General features: G+C 40.3%; 1 protein-coding gene and 1 pseudogene across 5 annotated transcripts in view; one reads left to right on the plus strand and one right to left on the minus strand.

Annotated features, from left to right (window-relative positions):
• STK38L (serine/threonine kinase 38 like) overlaps positions 1-23073 on the minus strand; it is a 108271-nt gene that overhangs the window by 47074 nt on the left and 38124 nt on the right. The window contains exon 1 of one of the 5 annotated variants that reach the window (XM_075551950.1): positions 10477-10569. The exons of the other annotated variants lie outside the window; for them this stretch is intronic. The gene's annotated coding sequence lies outside the window, so the exon portion shown is untranslated. Of the gene's footprint in view, positions 1-10476; positions 10570-23073 lie in introns of those variants that run through there. 5 annotated transcript variants of the gene reach the window in all.
• Positions 15983-16900, plus strand: LOC142451127 (U3 small nucleolar ribonucleoprotein IMP4 pseudogene; annotated as a pseudogene).

Below are 23073 nucleotides of genomic sequence, written 5' to 3' on the forward strand. Positions count from 1 at the left end.
ACGGACTCCTGCAGTGTCTCCCAGGGCAGAACTGGACACCGCAGCCCTCTGGTGAGCCTGTCCTGGACTAGTGGCTTCTCTGCCAGGCCACCTCCAACCCTGAAGTTTCCAGCACAGCAGCTGTAGAACCATAGCTTCTCCACTACATTGCTTCCACCCCAAGGACCTACACACAGTAATGCCATGACCACACAGCTTCTCTGCTGGCCCACCCCTGACAGCTGGGATTTCCTGCAGCATTGACAAGGCTCTGCACTCTCCACCAGGCAGTGACCAACCCCCAAGGATTACCCATGGTCCTCTGCAAACACGTGGCTTCTGTGCCAGATTTGCTGCCCCACCCCCCTCATGCTCCCCTACCCGCAGCACAACCCAGCCCAGTAGTGTGCTGCCCAGCCCAGCCCAGTCCCAAAGACACACCATAGGCACACATGGGCCTGGTCCAGAAGAATACACACAGTCACTGGCCACAGGCCATCTTTTGAACACTCCCAATGCTACCAGCCATCAAACTGCCACGACACCTACCTTGCGTAGTAGCCTTATATGGGCCATAGGTAGGCCCCAAGCCACAGAGAAAGACCAGGGCCCTGAGTCTTTTGGGATTATGGCACTGAGTATCACCAAAGCAACACAAAAACTTCAAACTACCTCAATACCCTCAACTAGAAAACAGGAGAAACAAAATGCAATGCTGGAGGTAGTCCTAAACATAACAATACTCATAGAAAAAGCATAAGTTGATCTGTCACAAAAAGAAATCCTCAGAATGCTTCTTGGAGTCATATAGGCTATGAGGGAAGCAATATACAATAAGGATACAAAGATTGATGAGATAAAGTCCATGGTCGATGGGATGAAGTCCACACCAAAGTAAAGCCACCAGAGTTAAGAGGAGAGGTTACAGAAGCAAAATCCAAGTAAACAGATCTCACCAACAGACTAGAAGAGGCGAAGAATCATATCAGTGATCTTGAGGACCACCAGGCAGACTTCAACAAACGGGAAAGACAGTCAAACAAGATGATCAAAGAGGCGGAAGAAAACTTGAGCTCAATGACAGACGCTATGAAGAGGAATAAATTTCAAATAATAGGAATAACAGAATGAGACACAAGAAGTCAACAACTAAAGAAACTTCCCCAACTTAATGAATGATAATCAGACAATCATACAGGAAGCAGAGAGGACACAAATTAGATTAAAACCCAAGAAGAAATCACCAAGGCACATCACAGTTATCCAACTTTGAGGAAAAGGGAAAACTCAGAATAGCAGCTAGAGAGGAAAAAAAAGGCAGCCACATACAATGACACTCAGGTAAAAAGATGCTCAGACCTAACAGCAGATATTGTAAAGTGCAGGAGAGAGTGAAATAACATCTTCCAAAAGTTTAAGGAGCACAATCCAATTCAAGAATCCTCTATCCTGCCAAACTGTCTATCAAGTTAGATGGAGAGTAAGAGTCTTCACAGACGAGGAAAAACTCAAAGAATACATTATAAGACACCCAACCCTGCAAAAAATCCTTGCTGACTCACTGTGGTCAGAAGATCAACATTCACCAAGTAAAAATAGGAGACTACCACATAGCATGACCCCACCTGGAAGTCAACATACTGAAAAAAACCCCACTAAGATAACATTGCCTCAATGGCAAAAAGAAGGAAAGAATGAAGCTTCTCCCTCCCCCAAAACACACATGGACACGGTACAATGTTATGTGGGGAGAAAGGAAACACCCTACACAAAAGGTACGGGGATGAAAACAATGGAACCACAGTTGGTGATAATAACGCTGAATGTCAACGGTCTGATTTGCCCTTTAAAAGTCAAAAGCTTGAAGACTGTTTAGAAAATAAACCAACAATCTGTTGCCTGCAAGAGACACACCTTCAAGTTACAGACAAAAATAGGCTAAGAATAAAAGGCTGGCCCAAAATATACCAAACAAGTAGTAACAACAACAACAGCAACAAAAAGCAGAGGTTGCCAACCTAATTTCAAACAAAATCAATCAGAAGATGCAAATCATAACAAGAGATAAGGCTGGTCACTATATAATGCTAAAAGGAACAGTAGATCAAGAACCAGTGAGCATAATAAATATATACACACCCAATGAGAGATCTGCAAAATTCATCAAATTCTTCAAAAACAGAAATCACACACTCAACAATCATAGTAGGTGACTTTAATACACCACTATCAGAGAAAGATAGGTCACCAGGAAAGAAACTCAACAAGGAAGCTATAGAAGTAAACTCCACAATTAAGCGACTCGACCTGATAATTTAGAGAGCTCTCTACCCAAATGCAAAAGGTTTAACATCTTTTCAAGTGCACATGGCTATTATTCAAAAATAGACCACTTGCTGCAGAACAAGTAGAGCCTGAATAAATTCAAATATGTAAAGATCACTCAGACATCCCTCTTGAACAACCACACCATAGAGCTGGAGATAAACAAAAAAGACAATAAAAACCAAGGACAAACCACTGGAAGATGAATAACGATCTTCTGTGGAATGAGTGGGTACTGGCCCAAATTAGAGAGGAAATTTGTAAATTTTTAGAAACTAATGAGGAGAACACAATGTACCAAACCTATGGGACACGGTAAAAGCAGTTATCAGAGGGTGTTTAATAGTGATTAACGCACACATAAAACAGGAAGAGAGACTCATGCAAAATCGTCAGCAACTAGAGCAGAGTCAACAGAACAATCCCTTCATTAGCAAAAGAAAAGAACAAACATCAGGGCAGAGGTAAAGGAGAAGGAAAAGACCAATGTAAAAAATCAGTGCAGCAAAAATCTGGTTCTTTGATAGGATTAAGAGAATTGGTATACTGCTGTCAAACCTAACCAAGTATAGGAAGGAGCAAACACCAATAGCCAGGATGAGAGATGAATCAGGGGAAATCACAATGGATCCTAATGAGATTAAAAGGATCATTACAAACTACTATGAAAATCTGTATTCCCATGAGTTCAACAACCTGGAAGACATGGACAAATAACTTTGAAAAACAATCCCTCCCTAGAATATCCCAGATAGAAGTCAAGAATCTCAATAGACACCTAGCAATAGAAGACATTAATATGGTTATTAAGAAACTACCAGTGTAAAAAATTCCCAGGCCAGACAATGTCACAGGAGAATTCTACCAAGCATTCAGGGAAGAGCTGACATCCATCCTACAAAAACTACTCCAGAAAATAGATAACGATGGTAAACTCCCAAATTCATTCTATGAAGCTAGTTTAGCACTGAGACCCAAACCAGGCAAGGGTCCCATAGAAGTGATACCTCTAATGAACACTGATGCAAAAAATCCTAACAAAATACTGGCCAATAGAATACAAAAGTATATTAAACAAATCATTATGACCAGATGGGACTCATCCCAGAAATGTAGGAATGGTTCAACATCTGAAAGTCTATCAACATCATCCATTGCATTGAGAAGAAAATGGGTAAGACCACATGATAATATCTATAGAAGCAGAAAAAGCACTTGACAACATCCAACACCGATTCCTAATTAAGACACTCAAGAATATAGGAATGGAAGGGGAATTCCTCAAGTTAATACAAGCTATGTATGAAAAACCAACAGCAATGTCATAGTCAATGGAGAAAAGACTAAAACAATCCCATTGAAAAAGGGGATCAGACAAAGATGTCCCTTGTCTCCACTTCAATTCAGCATTGTACTTGAGTTCCTAACTAACAGCATAAGGTAATTAAAGGGCATTAAAGGCATTCTTCTGGGGGAAGAAGAGGTGAAACTATTGTTACTTGCATACAACACAGCTCAATACACCGCAAACCCCCAAAGCTCCACAACAGGAGGGCTGGCAGCAATAGAGGAATAAGGAAGAGTGGCTGAATACGAGACCAACAAACAGAAGTCTACTGGATTCCTATATACATCGGACAAGACCATGGAAGATAAGCTCAAGAAGGCAGTCCCCTTCACAATAGCAAGCACAAATTGAAATACCTAGGGATATTCTAACCAAAAAAACAAAACAAAAAATGTATACAAGGAAAACTACAGAACCCTACTACAAGAAACCAAAAGTGACCTCCACAAATGGAAGAATATCCCATGCTCACGGGCTAGAAGAGTCAATACAGTAAAGATGTAAATCCTACCCAAGGCACTATATGTTTACTGCTATACTGATACAAATAACAACAACCTTCTTCAAAGAATGGAAAAACAGACTACCAACTTCATATGACGAGGAAAGAAGCCCAGAATTGGCAGAGAACTCCTCGAGAAGAAAGACAAAGTCAGAGGGCTTGCTTTACAAGACTTTAAAACACACTACACAGCCACAGTCGTCAAAGGGGAGATGGCACGGGTATAATGACAGATTCTCAGACCAATGGAAGAGAACAAAAATAAAACCAGTGACATACAGACAACTGATCTTTGCTACGTGCCCCCAAAACATCAAATGGGAAGTGGATGCCTTCTTCAACAAGTGGTGCTGAGGAAAAATGGATATCTCCATGCAGAAAAATGAAGCAAGATCTCCCCACGCACAAGAACACACTCAAGGTGGATCACAGACCTCAAAGTAAAACCCCAGACTATTAGGGCCATCAATGAAGGAATCCGGACAAATCTGAGAACCTTGGAACATACATAGCCTAACTGAACTAGAGAAGGTCACACACACAGAAGAAGCTGAAATTGACAAATGGGAAAAACTAAGGATAAAACACATCTGTGCATCGAAAGACTTCTCTTCTCCAAGAGAAAGAGAACCCACAAACTGGGAGAATATATTTAGCAATGACACCTCAGAGAAAGCATTTATTACTAAATTATATAATACCCTAATAACCTACAAGGGGAAAAAAAAAACAGCCATCTGAGGAGGTGGGAAAAGGACCTGAGCAGATGTTTCACCAGTGAGGAAAACCAAATGGCCAATAAAACTGAGAAAATATTCACAACTTTATCCATCAGAGAAAGGCAAATTAGAACTATGAAATACCATGTAACACCCCTGAGGATAGCCCAATTCAAAAAATCAAAGAGCAACAAATGTTGGGGGGGGGGGATGCAGCAAGATGGTAACTCTCATCCATTGCTGGTAGTCTTGTGGATATGTACAGCCACTGTGGAGAGTGATCTGGAGTTATCTAAAGCAAATGGAAATTGAGCTACCGTATGACCCAGCAATCCCCCTATTGGACATATACTCAGAAGTAAAAAATAAACAGCAAGCAGCCATCTGAGCTCCAATGTTTATTGCAGCACAATTCACAATCACAAAGATCTGGAAAAAAACTGTAATTTCCATCAATAAACGAGTGGATTAGAAAATTCTGGTACAGTCACATAATGGAGTACTACACATGCCTAAAAAAACAGTGATGAACACATGAAGCACATTGTCACAAGGGAAGAGTTGGAGGAAATGATGCTACGCAAAGTTAGCCAAACAAAAAAGGACAAGTACAATATGAGTTCACTGAGGTAGCTGCAATCAACACTGTGGGAACAGAAGAAAAACTATTTAATATATAATTTATGGGTTGAGGGACAGACACAGAGATAGGGGACAGACCAAGCCCAATGATGCATACAGCATACTAACATAAAGAAGGGGAAAAGAAGGGTGGGCAAACAAGAAAAATGGGGGGTGGAGAACGAAAGCATTGGGGGAACAGGGCACTAATCTACTACAGGGAGGGCACTGTTTATTGTCTCCACAGGAAAGGGAGAGAGAGACCCAACCTCAACCTGGTGTGCCAAAACTGAGGGCAATATATCAGCATGAAGCAGTGAACTAACAGAGAGGGCTGCAGGGACCTGCCCCTATTCCAGCTATATCAACCCCCCTAACCAGAAGAATGCACTACAAAGGAAAGCAATGAAGATACAGCCCAGAGAGAGATTATGGACAGTGTCCTGGCCCACCAAGCTTCGAAGACGTCATTCCCACTCAGAGCAGCCAATGCTCAGAGAGGACTGGTGGGATCCGATCAAGTGCAATGTAGCTGAGAGGAAGTACAGAGAGCCTAATGAAGGTCAAACAGGATAAGAGGACAAAAGTAAAGTAAAGGGAAATAGAGGAAATAACTAGAAGGCAAGACATTTATAGAGATATAAACATAGGTATGTACATATGTAAATATATTAATATATAATGATAAGGATATAGGTCTATGTACATATATTTATAGGTTAAGTATTAAGGTAGGAGACGAACATTGGGTCTCTACTCAAGCCATCCCTCAAAACAACAACACCTTGTTCTAATGACCTGGCATTCTGTGAGGCTCATCTTCCCAACATAAACACTGAAGTCAAATGGGTACATAAGCAAATGTGGTGAAGAAAGCTTAAAGTGCCTAAATATTACAAGATATAGTATCTGGGCTCTTGAAGGCTTGAAGTTAAACAAGCAGCCATCTAGCAGGGAAGCAACAAAGCCCACATGGAAGAAATACACTAATCAGTGTGATCACGAGGTACTAGGTACCAATGGAATCAGAAGATCAGGTATCAGAAGATCCAAAACAAACAACCATTTTGATGGGAACAAGGGGGGCCAGAATGGACCTCCAAAGCCCATCTGTAGATAATTGAACATCCCCTCACAGAAGGGTCACAAGGAAGGGACGAGCCAGCCAGGGTGCAGTATAGCACCGAGGAAACGGCCCCCCTCCCTCCTCATGGATAAACAACAGACATGTGAGTGAAGGGAGACAGCAGATAGTGTAAAGTATGAAAATAATTTCTAAATTATCAAGAGTTCACAGGGGTGGGAGGGGAAAAAAGGGAAGCTGAAACCAAGGGTTCAAGTAGAAAGAAAATGTTTTGGAACTGATGATGGCAACATATGTACAAATGTGCTTAATACAACTGATGTATGGAATGTTATTGGAGCTGTAAGAGCCCCCAATAAAATGATTTTAAACAAAAATAAAGAGGAAAGGTCTAAGAAGATAAATTTAAAAATTAAATTAATAAATTAGGAGAAGGATAAAAGAATGAAGTAAGGAAGGAAAAATGGAAATAACAAAATAAGGGGTGGTGGGGTAAAACAAAAGCAAAATTCAACTTAAAAAGCATTTAGAATAAAATGTAAACAAATACATATCTAATAATACTTGGAAGGGAGATGACTTCGTCAAAGGAAATATTTACAATAAATAGTGCTAGACAGCCCTGTTTAAATACACACACACACACACCTTTATCAAATAAGACTAAATGGCCATACCTGAGAGAAAACCATGCAAACTAACAATATATATGAAAAGTACATATTAAAAACAAAATATCTTAAATATGTAAAGATCAAAAATAGCATTTTATATTAAAGTTATAGATTACAAACCTTAGTAATAAGTTACATTGAATATTAAATTAAGTTTTAAAAATCTAGTTTTAAACACAAACATACAAAAGAAAGATGCTGACTTTTACTAGCAGATCAAAGAAATAGAAGGGATTCAGAAGGAAACGCTCCTACTGAGGTTGTCTGTCAGAAGATGCCTTTCGCCCACACCATCTGTCCTGGTGTTAACTTACGGATATAAGCAATTCTGGAAGAGAATAGGGTAAAGAGCCTTTAAAATTTTTTTTTAAATAATCCCACTTTTAGGAATCTATGTTAGGAAAATAATCAAAATTTTGACGAGACCTGTATAGAGTTGTTTTTTCAAATCAAAGTAATGATTAAAATAAGAAACAAATTATACCAAAGGCATAAAACTAAGTGCCATTATTGATGGAATAATGGTAGCATCAAATAGAAAGAATACTAAAGAAAAATCAAAAAATATGTTAACATGAGAAATGATGTTATTATGTACATAAGCAAGATACAAAGTCCCACCTTCAGGTACAAGATGAACCCAACTACTTTAAAAATACAAAAAAGGAAGTTATGATGTTAAACATGAAATTACAGGTGATTTAAACTTGTCCTTTACAGTTGACTTTGTTTGTTCCTTTAATTTTTGAAAAAAAATTTCCAAAAGGGGAAAACAATCATTTTTACAAGTTAGAGAAAAAGGTATTTGTGACGGTGGGAAAAGGTTAACGATGGTGAAATATATGCAATTTATACTTTCAGGGAAAAAAGGCGGGTTTTCGGGTACCATGTATTTGCCTTTCTATGAACCAAGTTGTCATGTCTAATTTGGTGGAAGATTGTGGAGAAAATAAAAAGAATATGCTGTCCTGGAACAACGCTGAGGAAGACCCTAAAGAGAGGAATTTCAAGGAAAGTTATTCAGCTGTATCTTACATTCCCTCTTCTACCTTTATCACTTTAAGGGCTCAAATGGTTCCTCTCTTTCCAAATATATTTGCTTTTGCTGGTTTGAAAAGCAGATCAGAAACAAAAAGCAGAGCAGCACAAATCATAGCTAAATTATCTTCACGCCTCTGTTGAGGAAACTACTCTTCCACAACCATTCCAAGAAACAAAATGAAAGCTCTACCTTGACAGAAGGACTACCCCTTCCCACCTTCAAAAGACTCGCACAGCCAGTGCGTGCCGTACAGTGTGTGCGCCAAGGTGGCGTGCTGGCACACGAACAACCAATGACGGGACAGGTAGGAAAAGGATGGGTGGTGAGAGGTGGTGTGACATGCTGGTAAAGGAAAGGGGAGGAGCCAGCTTTGGGAAGCAGCCTGAACATACAAATTACTCAGAGACCCAACTATAAAAAGTCTGGTCATCTTTGAACACAAGCTTTTCATTTACTTAACTGTAAACTTCTTAAATGAGAGAGAATTCACATACAAAATGTAACTTGAAAATGGATAGGGGAGAATGTAAAATTTCAAAATCTCAAACACAAGGACTTAAATTTCAAATACCAATGCATATTCTAATTTTCCCACTCATTCAGGACATTCAGAGTTTCTAGATTACTGAGTAATTTCAAGAAAGACATATGTGCATGCCTTAATTGTATCAATTCATTTTTGTTTTCACATTCCTTCATTTTCAAATGACAGAGTAAGTTCATTGATTATTCACTTTCAAATGATAACAAACCACTAAAAGAGATCAGACTAGTTTAACAACTTAAAGAGACAGAAGCATCAGCATTCTCTTTGCCACCACCCCCAAACTCAGATAAGACCAAAATTAAAACATGACCCAAACAAGCTTACACTTTATAGCGTTATTTTGAATTATTTAAACTCTCTCAATACACTTTGTGAACATCCTAAATTACCAGGAAAACTGCCCCCAAGTAAACGCAGACTCCGCCACCTGACTCATCAGCCTTGAATGCTGTGTTAAAAACACAGGCCACTTGACCTCTGCAAGCCTGGAAAATCCAAAAGGTCCACACCTCATGAAAACACCCAAATTTAAAGAGTGTAAAGGCAGGAAAAAAGTAAGTGCTAATGACCTCTATATTAGTATCAGAACAAGTGAGATTTTATCAAGTGCCAAGACTAGAGTTTTACCATTTTATTGGTTTGTAAATTTTTAGAATACAATTCTGGTTTATTTTGGAAAACATCTACAGGCGGGGTGCAAAATCGAAAGTGGAACAAAAACTTAAGTGTATAGTTTGTCATCAAGGAAATTCTGTAATTCAAGACTCTCTACTGGAAAATGCTCCCATAAGTCAGTTTATGAGCTCAATTCTGCTCAACATTTTCCTAGTCTTGTAAGTAAAGTTCATCAAGATGAAAAATGCTAGAATCACAGAACCTAAAAGTAAGGAATATTAATACTGAGTACAACTGGGTTAGTTGACTTCTGATTTAGAACTCAGACTAGAATCCAGGTCATCCAGGCACCAAGTGATGCTCCCATTCTTGCTGGAGTCTGCAATGCACTGGCTGATCTAGGACACAGAGAGGGTGGGCAGCAGAATGCTGGCAGCCAAGGTTTGCGCAAGACTGGAGGGGATCTACTAGCTATAAGGCTATTTCAATGACTTACTCTAAGTCACTGCTTCATAATATATGGATCAATATCAACGGTGATTTCTTCTTGGCGTATTTTCTCTGGTGACCAAAAAATGGCATTTTACCCCAGACTTTGTGGGTAAAATGCGAGGAAACCAAAAATATGACTAAAGGCTTCTTAAAAGTTTCTAGGATTTCTGTTACATAAGCTGGTCACTATCACATGAAGTCAATTTACTCTAGTACCCTACTTGTTTCGAAAAACTTCTTTGTAAAAATCTGGGGGAGAAAATCTGTCCCCAAATGACTTTGGGGTTAGGGGCACTCCTTACCCAGGACACCTGAGAATGAGAGCAAACCTAAGTGCGCCATTTAGTCCCACTTTTTGGCTTGATACAGGCGTTCTCTAACATGTAAAAAAAGATTTCTAAAATCTCAAAATGTACAGTATTTTCTTTCCAAAACAGACTTTTCTATTTTAAAAAGTAAAATGCATCTCTTATGAAAAACTCCAGTTGTGCATAAAATGCAAAGTGAAAAGTGATCTCACAATCCTACCGTCCAATGATATCCAACTTTTGGGGTGATACACGAGTTAGACTGCCTGGATTTACAGCTTGGCTCTGCCCCTTATGATCTGTGAGAATTCTCAGGTGTCAGAGTTCTCATCTACAAAGCAGAGAGATATTAGCTGTATGTGAGAATCAATGGCTAGTTTGCTGAGTACACAGTGTAGGCACTGTCTCAACCCACTTAAAATATACATTAACTAGCTTTAACAAAGTGATAGACTGATGATGTGCGTAAAGCACTTAGAGCAGTGTGTGAGACCCAAGTCAAATAAGTGTTCAGTAGAGTTTATCTGTTATTATGTCCTTCTACTTTCATGCATTTATAAACATATATACTGTTTTGATATAAATAGGCTCATAAAACTATTTCATAACTTTCTTTCCCCCTTACGATACTGCAGACAACCCTCAATGCAAATAGACATACTTGATCTTTATTTTTAAGGAGCAGATAGTATTTCTACCATAAGGTTTTTCACTAGACTCTGAACTTTACATGTATCACCTCACTTCATCTTCACAGCAACTCTGAAAAGGATGTGCCATTATTAGGTTTACTTTAGAGAAAAAGAAAGACAACTGGATTTAGCAACTTGACCGAGAACATAGAGCTAACATGGGGAAGCCAGGATTTGAATTTAGGTTTAGGTTCCTCTGACTGTGAGTCACTATAGCACACTTCCGCAATGTATCCATCCCCTTCTACAGTGCCACAGCCTTTAACCAATGTCCACTGTGTTTATGTGGGCTCCATTCAGGGAGACGTGCTTAAGCACTGCTGTAGAGAACATACTGGGTCATAGAGGGTGGACTCTGCCTCTATTTTCTCATTATGTCTTTGCAGGCATGCAATTGCTGAGTCAAAGAAGATTCACAATTAAAAATTTGGTAAAAATTTCCAAGATACTTCCCAGAAAGATGGTCCCAATTGGCTACCAACAGCAATATGAGTGCCAACACTATATATTAACCACTTTTTAAAATCTTTATCAATCTCAAAAATAAGACCATCTTACTTTTACTTGCATTTTCACTACAATTAAGTATATTTTATGTATTTTAAATACTTATTTCTAATTTTATTAAAACAAAAGATTTCAAATCCTTTGCTCACTTTTCTACTGAAAAGCTAACTCTTTAAGACAGACTATATTTTAAAAGGCCGGTCCCAATCCCAACTACGTGGTGAGAATGGCAATACTGGGAGGGTGGAGGGAGGGTGGGTTGGAAAGAGGGAACCGATTATAAGGATCCACATGTGACCTCCCTAGGGGACAGACAACAGAAAAGTGGGTGAAGGGAAACGTCATACAGAGCAAGACATGACAAAATAATAATTTATAAATTACCAAGTGTTCATGAGGGAGGAGGTGGCGAGGAGGGAGGAAAATGAGGAGCTGATACCAGGGGTTTAAGTGGAAAGCAAATGTTTTGAGAATGATGAGGGCAATGAATGTACAAATGTGCGTTACACAATTGATGTATATATGGATTGTAGTAAGAGTTGTATGCGTCCCTAATAAAATGATTTAAAAAATAAAACAAACCAAAAGAGGGACTATATTTAAAATGTAATGATCTGGTAAAGAAGAAATCATTAGAGAAGTTGAATTATATGAACATAAGTATGGTATCAAGAATTCATGGCAGCTATTAACTTCCAATAAGAAGAGACAACCTTGATTGTTGAAAGTGAGGACTTGCTCATTTGCTGCTGAAAATCCAGGATTTCAGCCTTCAGGATGGACTGCAACTCACTGTAAAGAAGACCAAATCCTCACAACTGGGCCAATAGTGAACATCATGATAAACAGGGAAAAGAAGGAAGTTATCAAGGACATCCTGTTTAGATTCACAATCAATGCTCATGGAAGCAGCAGACAAGAAATCAAATAACACACTGCATTGGATAAATCTGCTACACAGGACTTCAAAGTGTTGAAAAGCAAGAGTGCTATTTTTAGGACTGACGTATACCTGACTCAACCCATGGTAATTTTAGTTGCCTCATGTGAAAGTTGGATATTGACTAAGGAAGACCAAAGAAAAATCGATGCATCTGAATTACAGTGCTAGTGAAGAATATTCAAATTACCATAAACTGGTGAAAGGATAAACAGATCCTCTTGGAAGAAGTACAGCCAGAATGTCCTTAGAGGCATGGATGACTAGACTGTGTCTCACATGCTTCGGACATGCTATCAGGAGAGACCAGTGCCTGGAAAAGGATATCATGCTTGGTAAAGTAGGGGCGGCAAAAGAAGACCCTCTACAAGACCCTCTACAGTGGCTGCAGCAATGGGCAGAAACATCAGAGCAATCATGGAGATGGCACAGGGCTAGGCGGGGTGGTATGTAGGGTTCACTGTGAGTTGGACCTGACTCGATAGCACCCACAACAATGTTAGAACAATATGTCTAACAGTCAAAGACCATTCAAAATAGCCGAAGTGATACCCTGATATTACTATCTGAATATTTCAGTTTATTCAACTTAAGAAAAATCAGAGTATGCTTAAAAACTCATGTGAGAATGACAATTATATTACTTCAGAAGCAAGACACTTCTCTATAACAGAACTGAATTCAATACTGCTGCCACATCATTCAAAAAGGTGCCTTGATGGAACAATGGGTTATGTACTGGGTTACTAACCACAAGGTCAGCAGTTCGAAACAACCAGTTCTCCTCAGGAGAAAGAAAGTAGAAAGATGAGGCTTTCTGCTTCTCAACAAAGGTTTTGTTATTCAGATGTGACAATAAGAACTTGTTTATTTATTTGGACTACCATATATAAATATTTTTTACAAATAATGCTAATTTACCCTTCAATAGAAAACTCTCCCACTTTGGTAATGATTCTCTGGAAAGGAACTAATCATTGTTATCACTTCCATTTAAAAATGAAACAAAACCTCTAATCTTAATGTCAAGGAGTCAATGAAAAAGTCAACAGTGTGCAAGGGTGGCAAAAGACAAGGCAGTGTTTGTTCTGTTATATGGTCACGACGGGTCAAAACCGACTCGATGGTAACTAACAACAGTACAGAAAGGGTGGGGATGGTGCAGTGGGTTGTGTGCTGGACTGTGAACTACCAGGTCGGCAGTTTGAACCCACTGGCTGCTTAACTGAATACTTAAATAATGGTTAAAGTTGATCTCAGGGCAATAGCTTAATCTTTACAACAGCCATATGAGCAACGTGCTATTTCCCCATTTTACAAATGAGGACACAAAGGCGCAAAGAAGTAAAGTTACTTGTCAAACACTTCTCAGTTAGAAAGCGACAGAGATAGGATTAAACCCCTGCCTAACCCCAGAATTTTTATTCTAGCCATTATACACCCTTTATGGCCAGAAACTCCAAACTCTCTGCCATTGATGGACGCTGACTCAAAGGGACCCTACAGGACAGGGTAGAACTAACTGCCCCTGTGGCTTCCGAGACTGATTTTCTACAGGAGCAGCAAGTCTCGGAACAGCTGCCTTGCTCCATGCGGACCGCTGGTTTAAGAAATGGCAAGGGATCAATTCACCTTTCAGAGAAAAATCCCTTCCCTACCGCCCTTTGGCTCATATGGCTCTATGCCTTTTTCTTTCCCTTTTAACTTTATACTATCTGTATAGAAGAATAAAATGTACACTAGGTACCCTATGCTGCCTTAATTTGTCTAAATAAAGAAAATAATATCATAATGGGAGGGTAAGTCAACATGGTGTGACATCTAGCATCCAGGTAAAGATGTCATCCGCAGGGAGCTAGGATCAACATCCAGGTCTAACCTGCATTGGGACGGGTGCCCAGAAGCCCTGAAAGAGCCTCAGGATTCCAGAAGGGAAAAGTTTCTCTGGCAAGGTCTCCTAGTGGTGACAAAGCAGTCTACCCTATCTGCCTGGCAGCTTCACAATCAGAGAGTTCTTCTTTCATCTAACCTAAATCTCTCCCACTGAAACTCAAACCCATTTCTTTTTCTCATATTCTCTGTAAAAATGAAGAATTTCAGTGAAGTAAGTAAAGTAACTTGGTCAAATTCTCACAGCAAGTAAGCAAAGACCGCTGGAATCAGAACTGGTTTTCTGTAAGCCTGTTTCATGACATAATCAAACGTTTTAAACTTTCAGCCCATTTTGCTAAGAGAATAAAAACTTGTTTCCCTCAAGAAAACTGTGAAACTGATTTGAAAATAAAGTTCTTTCTAAAATTTTCAAAATTAGTACATATCTGAGAATTTATAAGTGGAGATACTTCAGAGTGCTTTTAAAGGTCTTAAAAAAAACCCTTTCATCAAACACTTCTAGGTTGAGTACAATGCATGGCACTCTTTGAACTTTAAAACAGTTCTATAAAATAGGTACTCCTATTTATAAGTGAAGAGATGAGGAAATCAAAAAGACATACAACTAGTAAGTGGACCCCAGTCTACCACACCCCAGAGCCAATGCTAATAACCCATTTCAGTTATATGTCACCTCACACCTGCAACTGGGAAAGACACCCCTTATCCTTTGTTCCTGATGTCATCGAGGTATTTATAATAATAAAGCTTATTTTTATCTCTTTCCAATATAAAATCCATGGAAAAATAACAACCCCAAGGTTTCACAAACCAGAAGCCTACTTCGGAATCCAGCATTTAGAGGGAAGGAGCGTATGTGCAGTAAGAGTCAGGAGCTCGCACCTAACTTCTACAGAGCTTTCACACTAAATCATCCGCCCACGGTCCACTTTGAAAACTTCCACTCATCTATTTATTGCCATAGTGAACCCAAACTATTTTCATTTCTTATCTATATTACCAAGAAGCACCTCAAAGAAAGGCCTGACCATCTGCTTCTGAAAGGTCCTGGCCTTGCAGGCCTCCTGCAGTGTGGCTCTAGGCTGACACACACGGGACCCAGGAGTTTGAGCCGACTCAAGGGCAATGAACAACATATTTTGACATCAGGATGTGTAAGTCCCTTTCTCTTTCTCTACAATTCTTGCATACTTATTCTTTTTACATGAATTATAGACTCTTTATATATCAATTAAAAATACTGTTGGGACTTTGAATAGCAACCATTTTTTTAAAGAGGTGAAATTGGGAGGGTGGAAGAAAGTTTGGCGGTATTTTTCAGTTAATTCCAGCGGGCGGGCCTCTGTCAGTGAGTACGCTGTTAAAACGCACGGGCTGTTTGAGCCTCCGCGCGTATGTTTTGAACCGTCCGCCATTGTGAATCCGGCGTCGTGCGAGGCTGCAGCATGCTTAGTCACAGACCTAGGAGGTGGCGGGCGACAGCTTTACGGATGGCGCGCCTGAGCCACGGGACAACCCAGCTTCTTGACTGCTCTGCTGAGCACGCGCGGCGGCCCTGACGGGAGCCTTCCTGACGCTTTCTCGCAGACGGCAGCCGTCCCGCGTGAGGGCGGAAGCCGGGCTCCGTCGGCCCCCCGCCCTCGCCGGTGTGAAAGGGCCGCACGTTCCGAAACCCACGTGAGGGGGCGCTCAGGATGCTGTGCCCGGAGGCTCGCCTGCGCCGCGAGTACCTGTACTGCAAGGCCCACGAGGAAGCGCAGCGAACCACCCCGGAGAAGGAGGGGCGGCTCCGGCGCCCACTCGAAGAGAACCGCCTGATTCCCACCGAGTTCCGTCGTGAGGCTCTAGCGCTACAGGGGTCCCTGGAGTTTGATGATGCTGGCGGTGAAGGGGTAACCAGCCATGCGGATGATGAATATCGATGGGCAGGGGTTGAAGACCCCGAGATCATGATCACCACCTCCCGAGATCCCAGTTCCCGCCTCAAGATGTTTGCAAAGGAACTGAAACTGGTGTTCCCAGGTGCACAGCGCATGAACCGAGGCTGGCATGAGGGAGGCGCGCTAGTGCGAGCCTGCAAAGCCAATGGCGTAACCAACTTGCTGGTGGTTCACGAGCACCGTGGCATGCCAGTGGGGCCCATTATCAGCCACCTGCCATTCGGCCCCACTGCATAGTTCACCCTTTGCAACATCGTCATGCGGCATGACAGCCCTAACCTGGGCACAATGTCAGAAGCCAAACCCCACCTCATTATGCACGGTTTCTCCTCCCACCTGGGCAAAAGGGTCTCTGACATCCTGAAGTACCTGTTCCCTGTCCCCAAAGATGACAGCCACAGGATCATCACTTTTGCAAACCAGGATGACTACATCTCATTCCGACACCACACCTACAAGAAGGTGGACCACCACAATGTGGAGCTGACTGAAGCTGGACCTCGCTTTGAGCTAAAGTGGTGCATGATCCGCCTGGGCGCGTTGGCACAGGAGGCCACGGCGGACGTTGAGTGGCGCTGGCACCCGTACACCAACACTGCACGCAAGAGGGTCTTCGTGAGTGCTGACTGAGCTCCGTGTGTTGGTCAGAGACGTGGGCTTGCAGCACAGAAAATGGCATTGTTACAGACGCGTGGACTATGAGTTCTTTTTTTTTTTTTTAATCATTTTATTGGGGGCTCTGACAGCTCTTATCACAATCCATACATACATCCATTGTGAGCTATGGGTTCTGTAGGGGGAATCAAAATAAATCCTGTCTGCCACTTAGAAAAAAAAAAAGAGGTGAAATTCATCAACATACAATCAACTATTATATGGCCAACAATTCAGTAGTATGTATTCATGGTGCTGTATAATCACCATCTTTCCCTAGTTTCAGAACTTTTTCATTGCCCCGTAGCCATTATGTAATTACTCCCTGGTTACTACCAGTTGGCCTTCTGCCTCGATCTCAATGGATTGACCTATTTTGGACTATGTTAACGTTTGTGTCTGGTTTCTTTTACTGGTTTGTATCTGGCATGTTTCCCAAGTTCATGTAAATTGTAGCATGCATCACTATTTTGTTTCTTCTGATGACTGAATGAAAATTTCCTGCTATGTGCATAGATCAAAGGCAAGAGAAAGAGTACTCTTGTTTGCTCCCATAAAGATATAAAGGTGGAATTGCAGAATTGTACAGCCATGACAGAAATCAGTATGTTGTAACCTCAGGCAACTGTTAGCAGGAATCCCACATGATCTGGCAATCTCTCTACTCATTAAATACCCGCCAAATAAAAAAATTTAAAAAACCAAACAGGTATGTGCACCCACATAGATCCACAATGGTATAAAGATGGAATCAATGAAAATGCCTGCCTGTGGCACAATGAATAAACCAACCGATTCATATATACTGCACAAGGGATTAAGAATCCTTAAAAAACAATGATGAAACTGTTAGACTCCTCTAACATGAATGGATTTGGAAGATATAAGCAAATTTAGTGAATTTTAGAGACAAATACTATGCGTGAGACCACTACTATGAAAAAAATATATAGGTCAATCACGAGGATTGGTTATAAAGAAGTTTTAAGAAAATTAAAATTGCATAGGTGAGAAAAATACCAAAAACAAAACAAAAAACCAGGGAAGTGCTGTCAGCCATCCAAACAGATGAATTTGGATGCTTCCAAGAACGGAACTGCAGATTTGACAAGTGTATTAAGTATAATGGAGTATACTTTGAAGGTGATAAGGTTGGTTTGTTAAAAAAAATACATACATAGCTTTGGGGGGAAAAGAAGAAAGAAAAAACCTGAGGACAAATAATTTTCACACCAAAAGAAGCAGACTTAAAGGTCTGGGGAAAGCTTGGGAGGAAGGGAAGGAGGAGGAGAGGATGAACAAACAAATTAAAAATGACACGCAAATCTAAGAATCCACTGCCAAATCCAAGGTTGTGAGCAGATTTACTCCTGTGTTGTCTACGAATTTTATAGCTTTAACTCATAATTTAGTTGTTGACCACGTTAATTTTTGCACATGCAATGTGGTAAAAGTAGGTAGCATTCTTAGAAGCTTAAATAATCCCAGCCTTACCTACTTTGATTGGACCCCCAAAAGGGTTGCGACCCACAGGTTGATCTTTATGGGAGTAGAAAACCTGCTTCTCCCTGCGAGAGGCTGGTGCATGTGAATGGCTCACCGTGAGGTTAGCAATCCAACTTGCAACCCATGAAACTAACTCAAAAAACTCCCAAACACTGCTTTCAAATCAATTCCTACTCACAACGACCCTGTAGGGCTGTAGCACTGCCCGTGGGTTTCTCAGACTGTGCGTCTTTCTGGTAGTAAAAAGCCTCAACTTCCTGATATTTTTGAAGTGCTGACCTTGCGATTAGCAGCCCAACAAGTAACCCACGAGGCCATGCAACAAACTAGGTGACAGAAAGCAAGCACTAGACATGAGATTATGCTAATTAACTGGGCCACTCAATGAAACCACAATCTGAAACCTCCAAACCAAGAAACCAAATCCCATGACGTGGTTTGGTTATACATAAGCAACCTCAGCACCGCTCTTCTTGTGGTGGTGTAAATACATTCATCACACATAATTTTCCACCTTTTTTTTTAATGTATAAGCAAGAAAGAGCTTTATATATCAGGTAAACATTGTAGCCCAGTCCAACTGAAGTCCCTAAGTCTGACACTAGTCTATAAGTGCCTCTCTTTAGACTCGTGGAGCCACATGTAATGGATGTTAGGCACTTCATGCCTTTATCTTCCCCATTTTGGGTATCCAATTCTATACTGCCCACTTATATCAACTCAGTGCTCTGAGGATAAAAACATGTTCTTTATTGTGAAGAATCTTCATTCCAGTAGGAATCTTGTGAGTCTGCATCCATAAGCAAAGTCACATCAGGACAAGCAGTGCATAAAGTCAGTAGCAATATGCACCGAGTCACAGGCTCAAAAATCTTCTCTGTGTCTGGTTGGGTCCCAGTCAACTCAAAGCAGGCTGCCTCACTTAGCTTCATGAGGGTACCCGTTTGGCCACCTCACCTTTTAAAACCAAGGGCCCCATCACAAATTTTCAACAACTCTATCCCCCTTGGGCTAGGTCATGCTATAAGCTCAGGTTCCGCTTAACTCTGAACTTCACACGAGCAACCTTTTCCCTACTCAACTTTTTACAAATGAACAATTTACGGACATCAGTTCCATTAATAGGCAGTGTGACCTTCACTTATCCTTAACCAATGGAAGTTCTTTCATCCAACACTTTTTAAAGCAGTAACACTTCCTACCACTCTAAAAGTTTATAATTCTTAAGAATCTCTTATTTAAAAATTGCAAACTTAATTTTTGTAACTTTTGTACAATGTACAAAATAAAGTAAGATATTAAGTAAATCTAGTAGATGGTGCTTACAAGGCATTTAACACTTTCAAAATGATTAAAGATAAAGAAGTAGAGGCAGCCAGGGCAGGCCGGCTAATGGTTCCACTGCTGGCTTTCAGTTGGGGCTGATCAATGATTGCACCATTAGCACTCGTCATGGAAAGAAAAGCAAATAGAAATACATATAATAAGAACAGGCTAAGATCCCATACTATGGCTGGAAAAGACAGTACTAAACAATAAAAAATAATTACCACAAGTGACAAAGATGAGTGGACCTTTGTGATATAAGCAGAAAAAGGTCATTGTGAGTTGCAATAGCAAAGCTCTCTGAAAAGTGGGCCTTGAACTAGGTCTTGACAAAGTTAAAGCCAAACCAAACCCACGCCATTGACTTGAGTTGCACTCAGTGGGAGCCCTAACAAGGGCTTCCATGACCGTGCATCTTTACAGAAACAGCCATCCTGATTGGCAGGCTTGAACACCAGCCAACCTGGAGGTTAGCAGCCCAACACCTAACCCACAGCACCTCCAGGAAAACTAGCTAAGTTGAAGCATTTATGATATACTTTCCTCTCCACTAAGGGGAGTATGCTGTGGTTGATGTCAGAAGTGTTGGAGTGGAACAGCAGTGTGGAACTTCTTGGGGGCAGTCTTGTGTTAACTTTCAAGAAGGAAATTGTTACTATAATTGGGGAACGTCTTTAGCTTAACTTACCGCCTGGTGGTAATAAAAAATTAATGGCAGCCATTTAGAAGCCAACATGAAGAGATGAAATGATCTCAACTTGGTTTGTAAATCAGGACTGTATTATACATTTTAGAACATCCTAAGAAATGGCAGAGATCCTGTAAACAAACATCGTTACTGTTACTAAAGCAGTTACTCCAGATCACAAGCATACTGTGCTAGCCCTAAGATCAACACAATGGGAAATTCCCAAATGCCCGTGGTTCAGGAGGGGCCAGAAACAGATCCCACGCCTCCTTCTTGAAAAGCTCTTATTCCATAGGATTTGCAGCTACAAAAACCCCACCTACTTCCCTGACATCATGGAAATTTACTACGCCTCTCAGAAGACCTTATTTGTGGAAAGAGGTAATTCTTTCCAAAATTACTCCATTAGAATCTAGTTACCATCAACTAGGTTTTTGTTGTTTTTTTTTTTTCAAAGAAGGAGGGGGGAAAACTTCCTCTGCCCCAGTTGAATAAACAGGATGAAATCTCCTTCTAAGGAGTAAAAAAATATAGTGCTAAACTTAGCTGGAAATTTTGGTTGGGAGGAAATGGAGTAAAGTTTTAAAAATTAAATTTTATGCAAGCTCTATGGTTATTTAATTTTAGGTAATGCAAACATCTCAGACTTCATTAGCAAACTGTCATGTCAGAAAGAATCGCTGAGAGAGCTGACAGTATTTCCTTCACTTATTTCCTTTGAAAGTGTAAAGAAAACTTAATTATGAGTTGGTTTTAAAACAGTCTAACTCAAATGAGGAAGTGAAGACTATGTAGCCCCCCAGGGTTCTTCCAGTCCTATGACTCCATTTATACTTTCTAAAGGTAATATTTTAAGCAAAGAAACACAGCTGGGTGTGAAGTTTTCCTAGAAAGTAAAAAACAGGCCCTCAGGGCTCTGTTACTTAAAAAATACCTCAAATTATTAAACTACTTTATCTCACACTCTGTAGTTCTGTATTAACAAAAGTGGGGTGTTTTAGGAGGTGGGTTATGCATCTTGGGAGGTGACATATTCTCTACAGTTTCCTGCATACTGAGATGTGAAGAGCAACTGGAAAAGATGAGATTGCTTTACAAAATTCTAATCAATCAATAAATCAATGCAAAATACTACTTATGAGAAGGATATATGTGTACTAGAACAATGAAAACTCCAACTTCAGGATCATGGTTATTTCTGGGAAAGAAGGAAGGGAAGAACCACAAACATATCTTGGCTCTAACTCTATTTTGTTGTCACTTACGTAACATCCAACACAAATGACAAAATACTGAGATTTGATAAGGCTATACAATGGACACATGACTGCTCATAATATTTTTTCGCTACAACTTTTGTGGATTATTTGTAATCATTCAGAATATCATTTTGAGAAAATGAAAATGGCAAAGGATCCCCACGGATTTTAAAGGCATCTTACAGATACAATTTTTAAAGCTGCTGAATTCAAAACATAAAAGTCAATCTATGAACAAATATCTACTCTTGTTCATATCATTGCTATCTCGTTTATTCCTTAAACCTCCAACTAACAGTTTAAATAAATGAAAAAGCATAAGCAGGGGCAAATGTTTTGTCACATTTTTACCCATCCCCACTCCTAACCCCCTGAAAGAGGAAGGAAAACACGCACACTCTCTCCTGGGAATGTGAGCAAAGAATGCACTAGAGATGGCTCAGTTTGAGCAGAGCAGTCCCGGGAGCAGTCGGGTGGGAGAGAACTTGGGGACAGCAAATCTCGGCCCAGCTGGGGCAGCTGCCACGTTTCTGGAGCCAAGTCTTCAATGGGGCTTCGCGATTCTCCCAAATTTCAGATACCCAAATTTAGAAGATTAAAAATATCTCACACATTTTGAAATCTTTTCAATGCAATAACAGAACATCAATGATTTACTGCAAAATAATATGGAGTGAAATAGATGAAACAAGTATGTGTTGTGAGTGAACTGTTTAAGCCAGTAATGGGTACTGGAAGTACATTATATTCTTTTCTTGTGTACTTTCAAAGTCTTCCCTAAAAACCTGTGTGCTTTTGTTTATAATCCCAAAGGTAAAACAAATTAATTACCACAACATTAACATTCTTGCCTACATTCCAATTTGTCTTCCTAATCGCAGGAGGAAACATCCTGCCCTGGGAATCAAACAGCCAAACTACAGTTCATTTTGAGCTCCTTAGTCAGCTGTAAGCCTCTGTCTAAGCTACTCAGTCTCTAGGGTTTGGGATTTATCCATTTGAAAGTATAGCGGGTTAGGTGGGGTGTCATGTAAGTTCCCTGCTGGCTGCAACATCATTACCGCAGTTACTAAACTGGCTTATAGTTACTACACAATACAACGAAGTTTCAAGTGTTATAATATGGTCAAGTGGTAATATCTAGTTCCTCGTTTATTCATTTGACAAACATTTAGAGGATGTGCCCTGTGGGTAGTATATAAAAGTGAGATGATATAAAATATATGCCTTATCATGATAGTCGGATGTATAAACAAAATACATGAGGGGGCTTGCTTCAAAAGGTTTTTAGAAAAACGCTAATATCCTTCAACTCCCCTTTTCTACAAGTTTTCTGAAGCTCCCTCATCAGAAAATGATAATACTGATGAAACCGAGACTACCGAAAGGCCATCACCATATGAAAGCGTGTG

The sequence above is a fragment of the Tenrec ecaudatus genome, chromosome 6 (genome assembly GCF_050624435.1).
Source record: "Tenrec ecaudatus isolate mTenEca1 chromosome 6, mTenEca1.hap1, whole genome shotgun sequence".
NCBI lineage: Eukaryota > Metazoa > Chordata > Mammalia > Afrosoricida > Tenrecidae > Tenrec > Tenrec ecaudatus.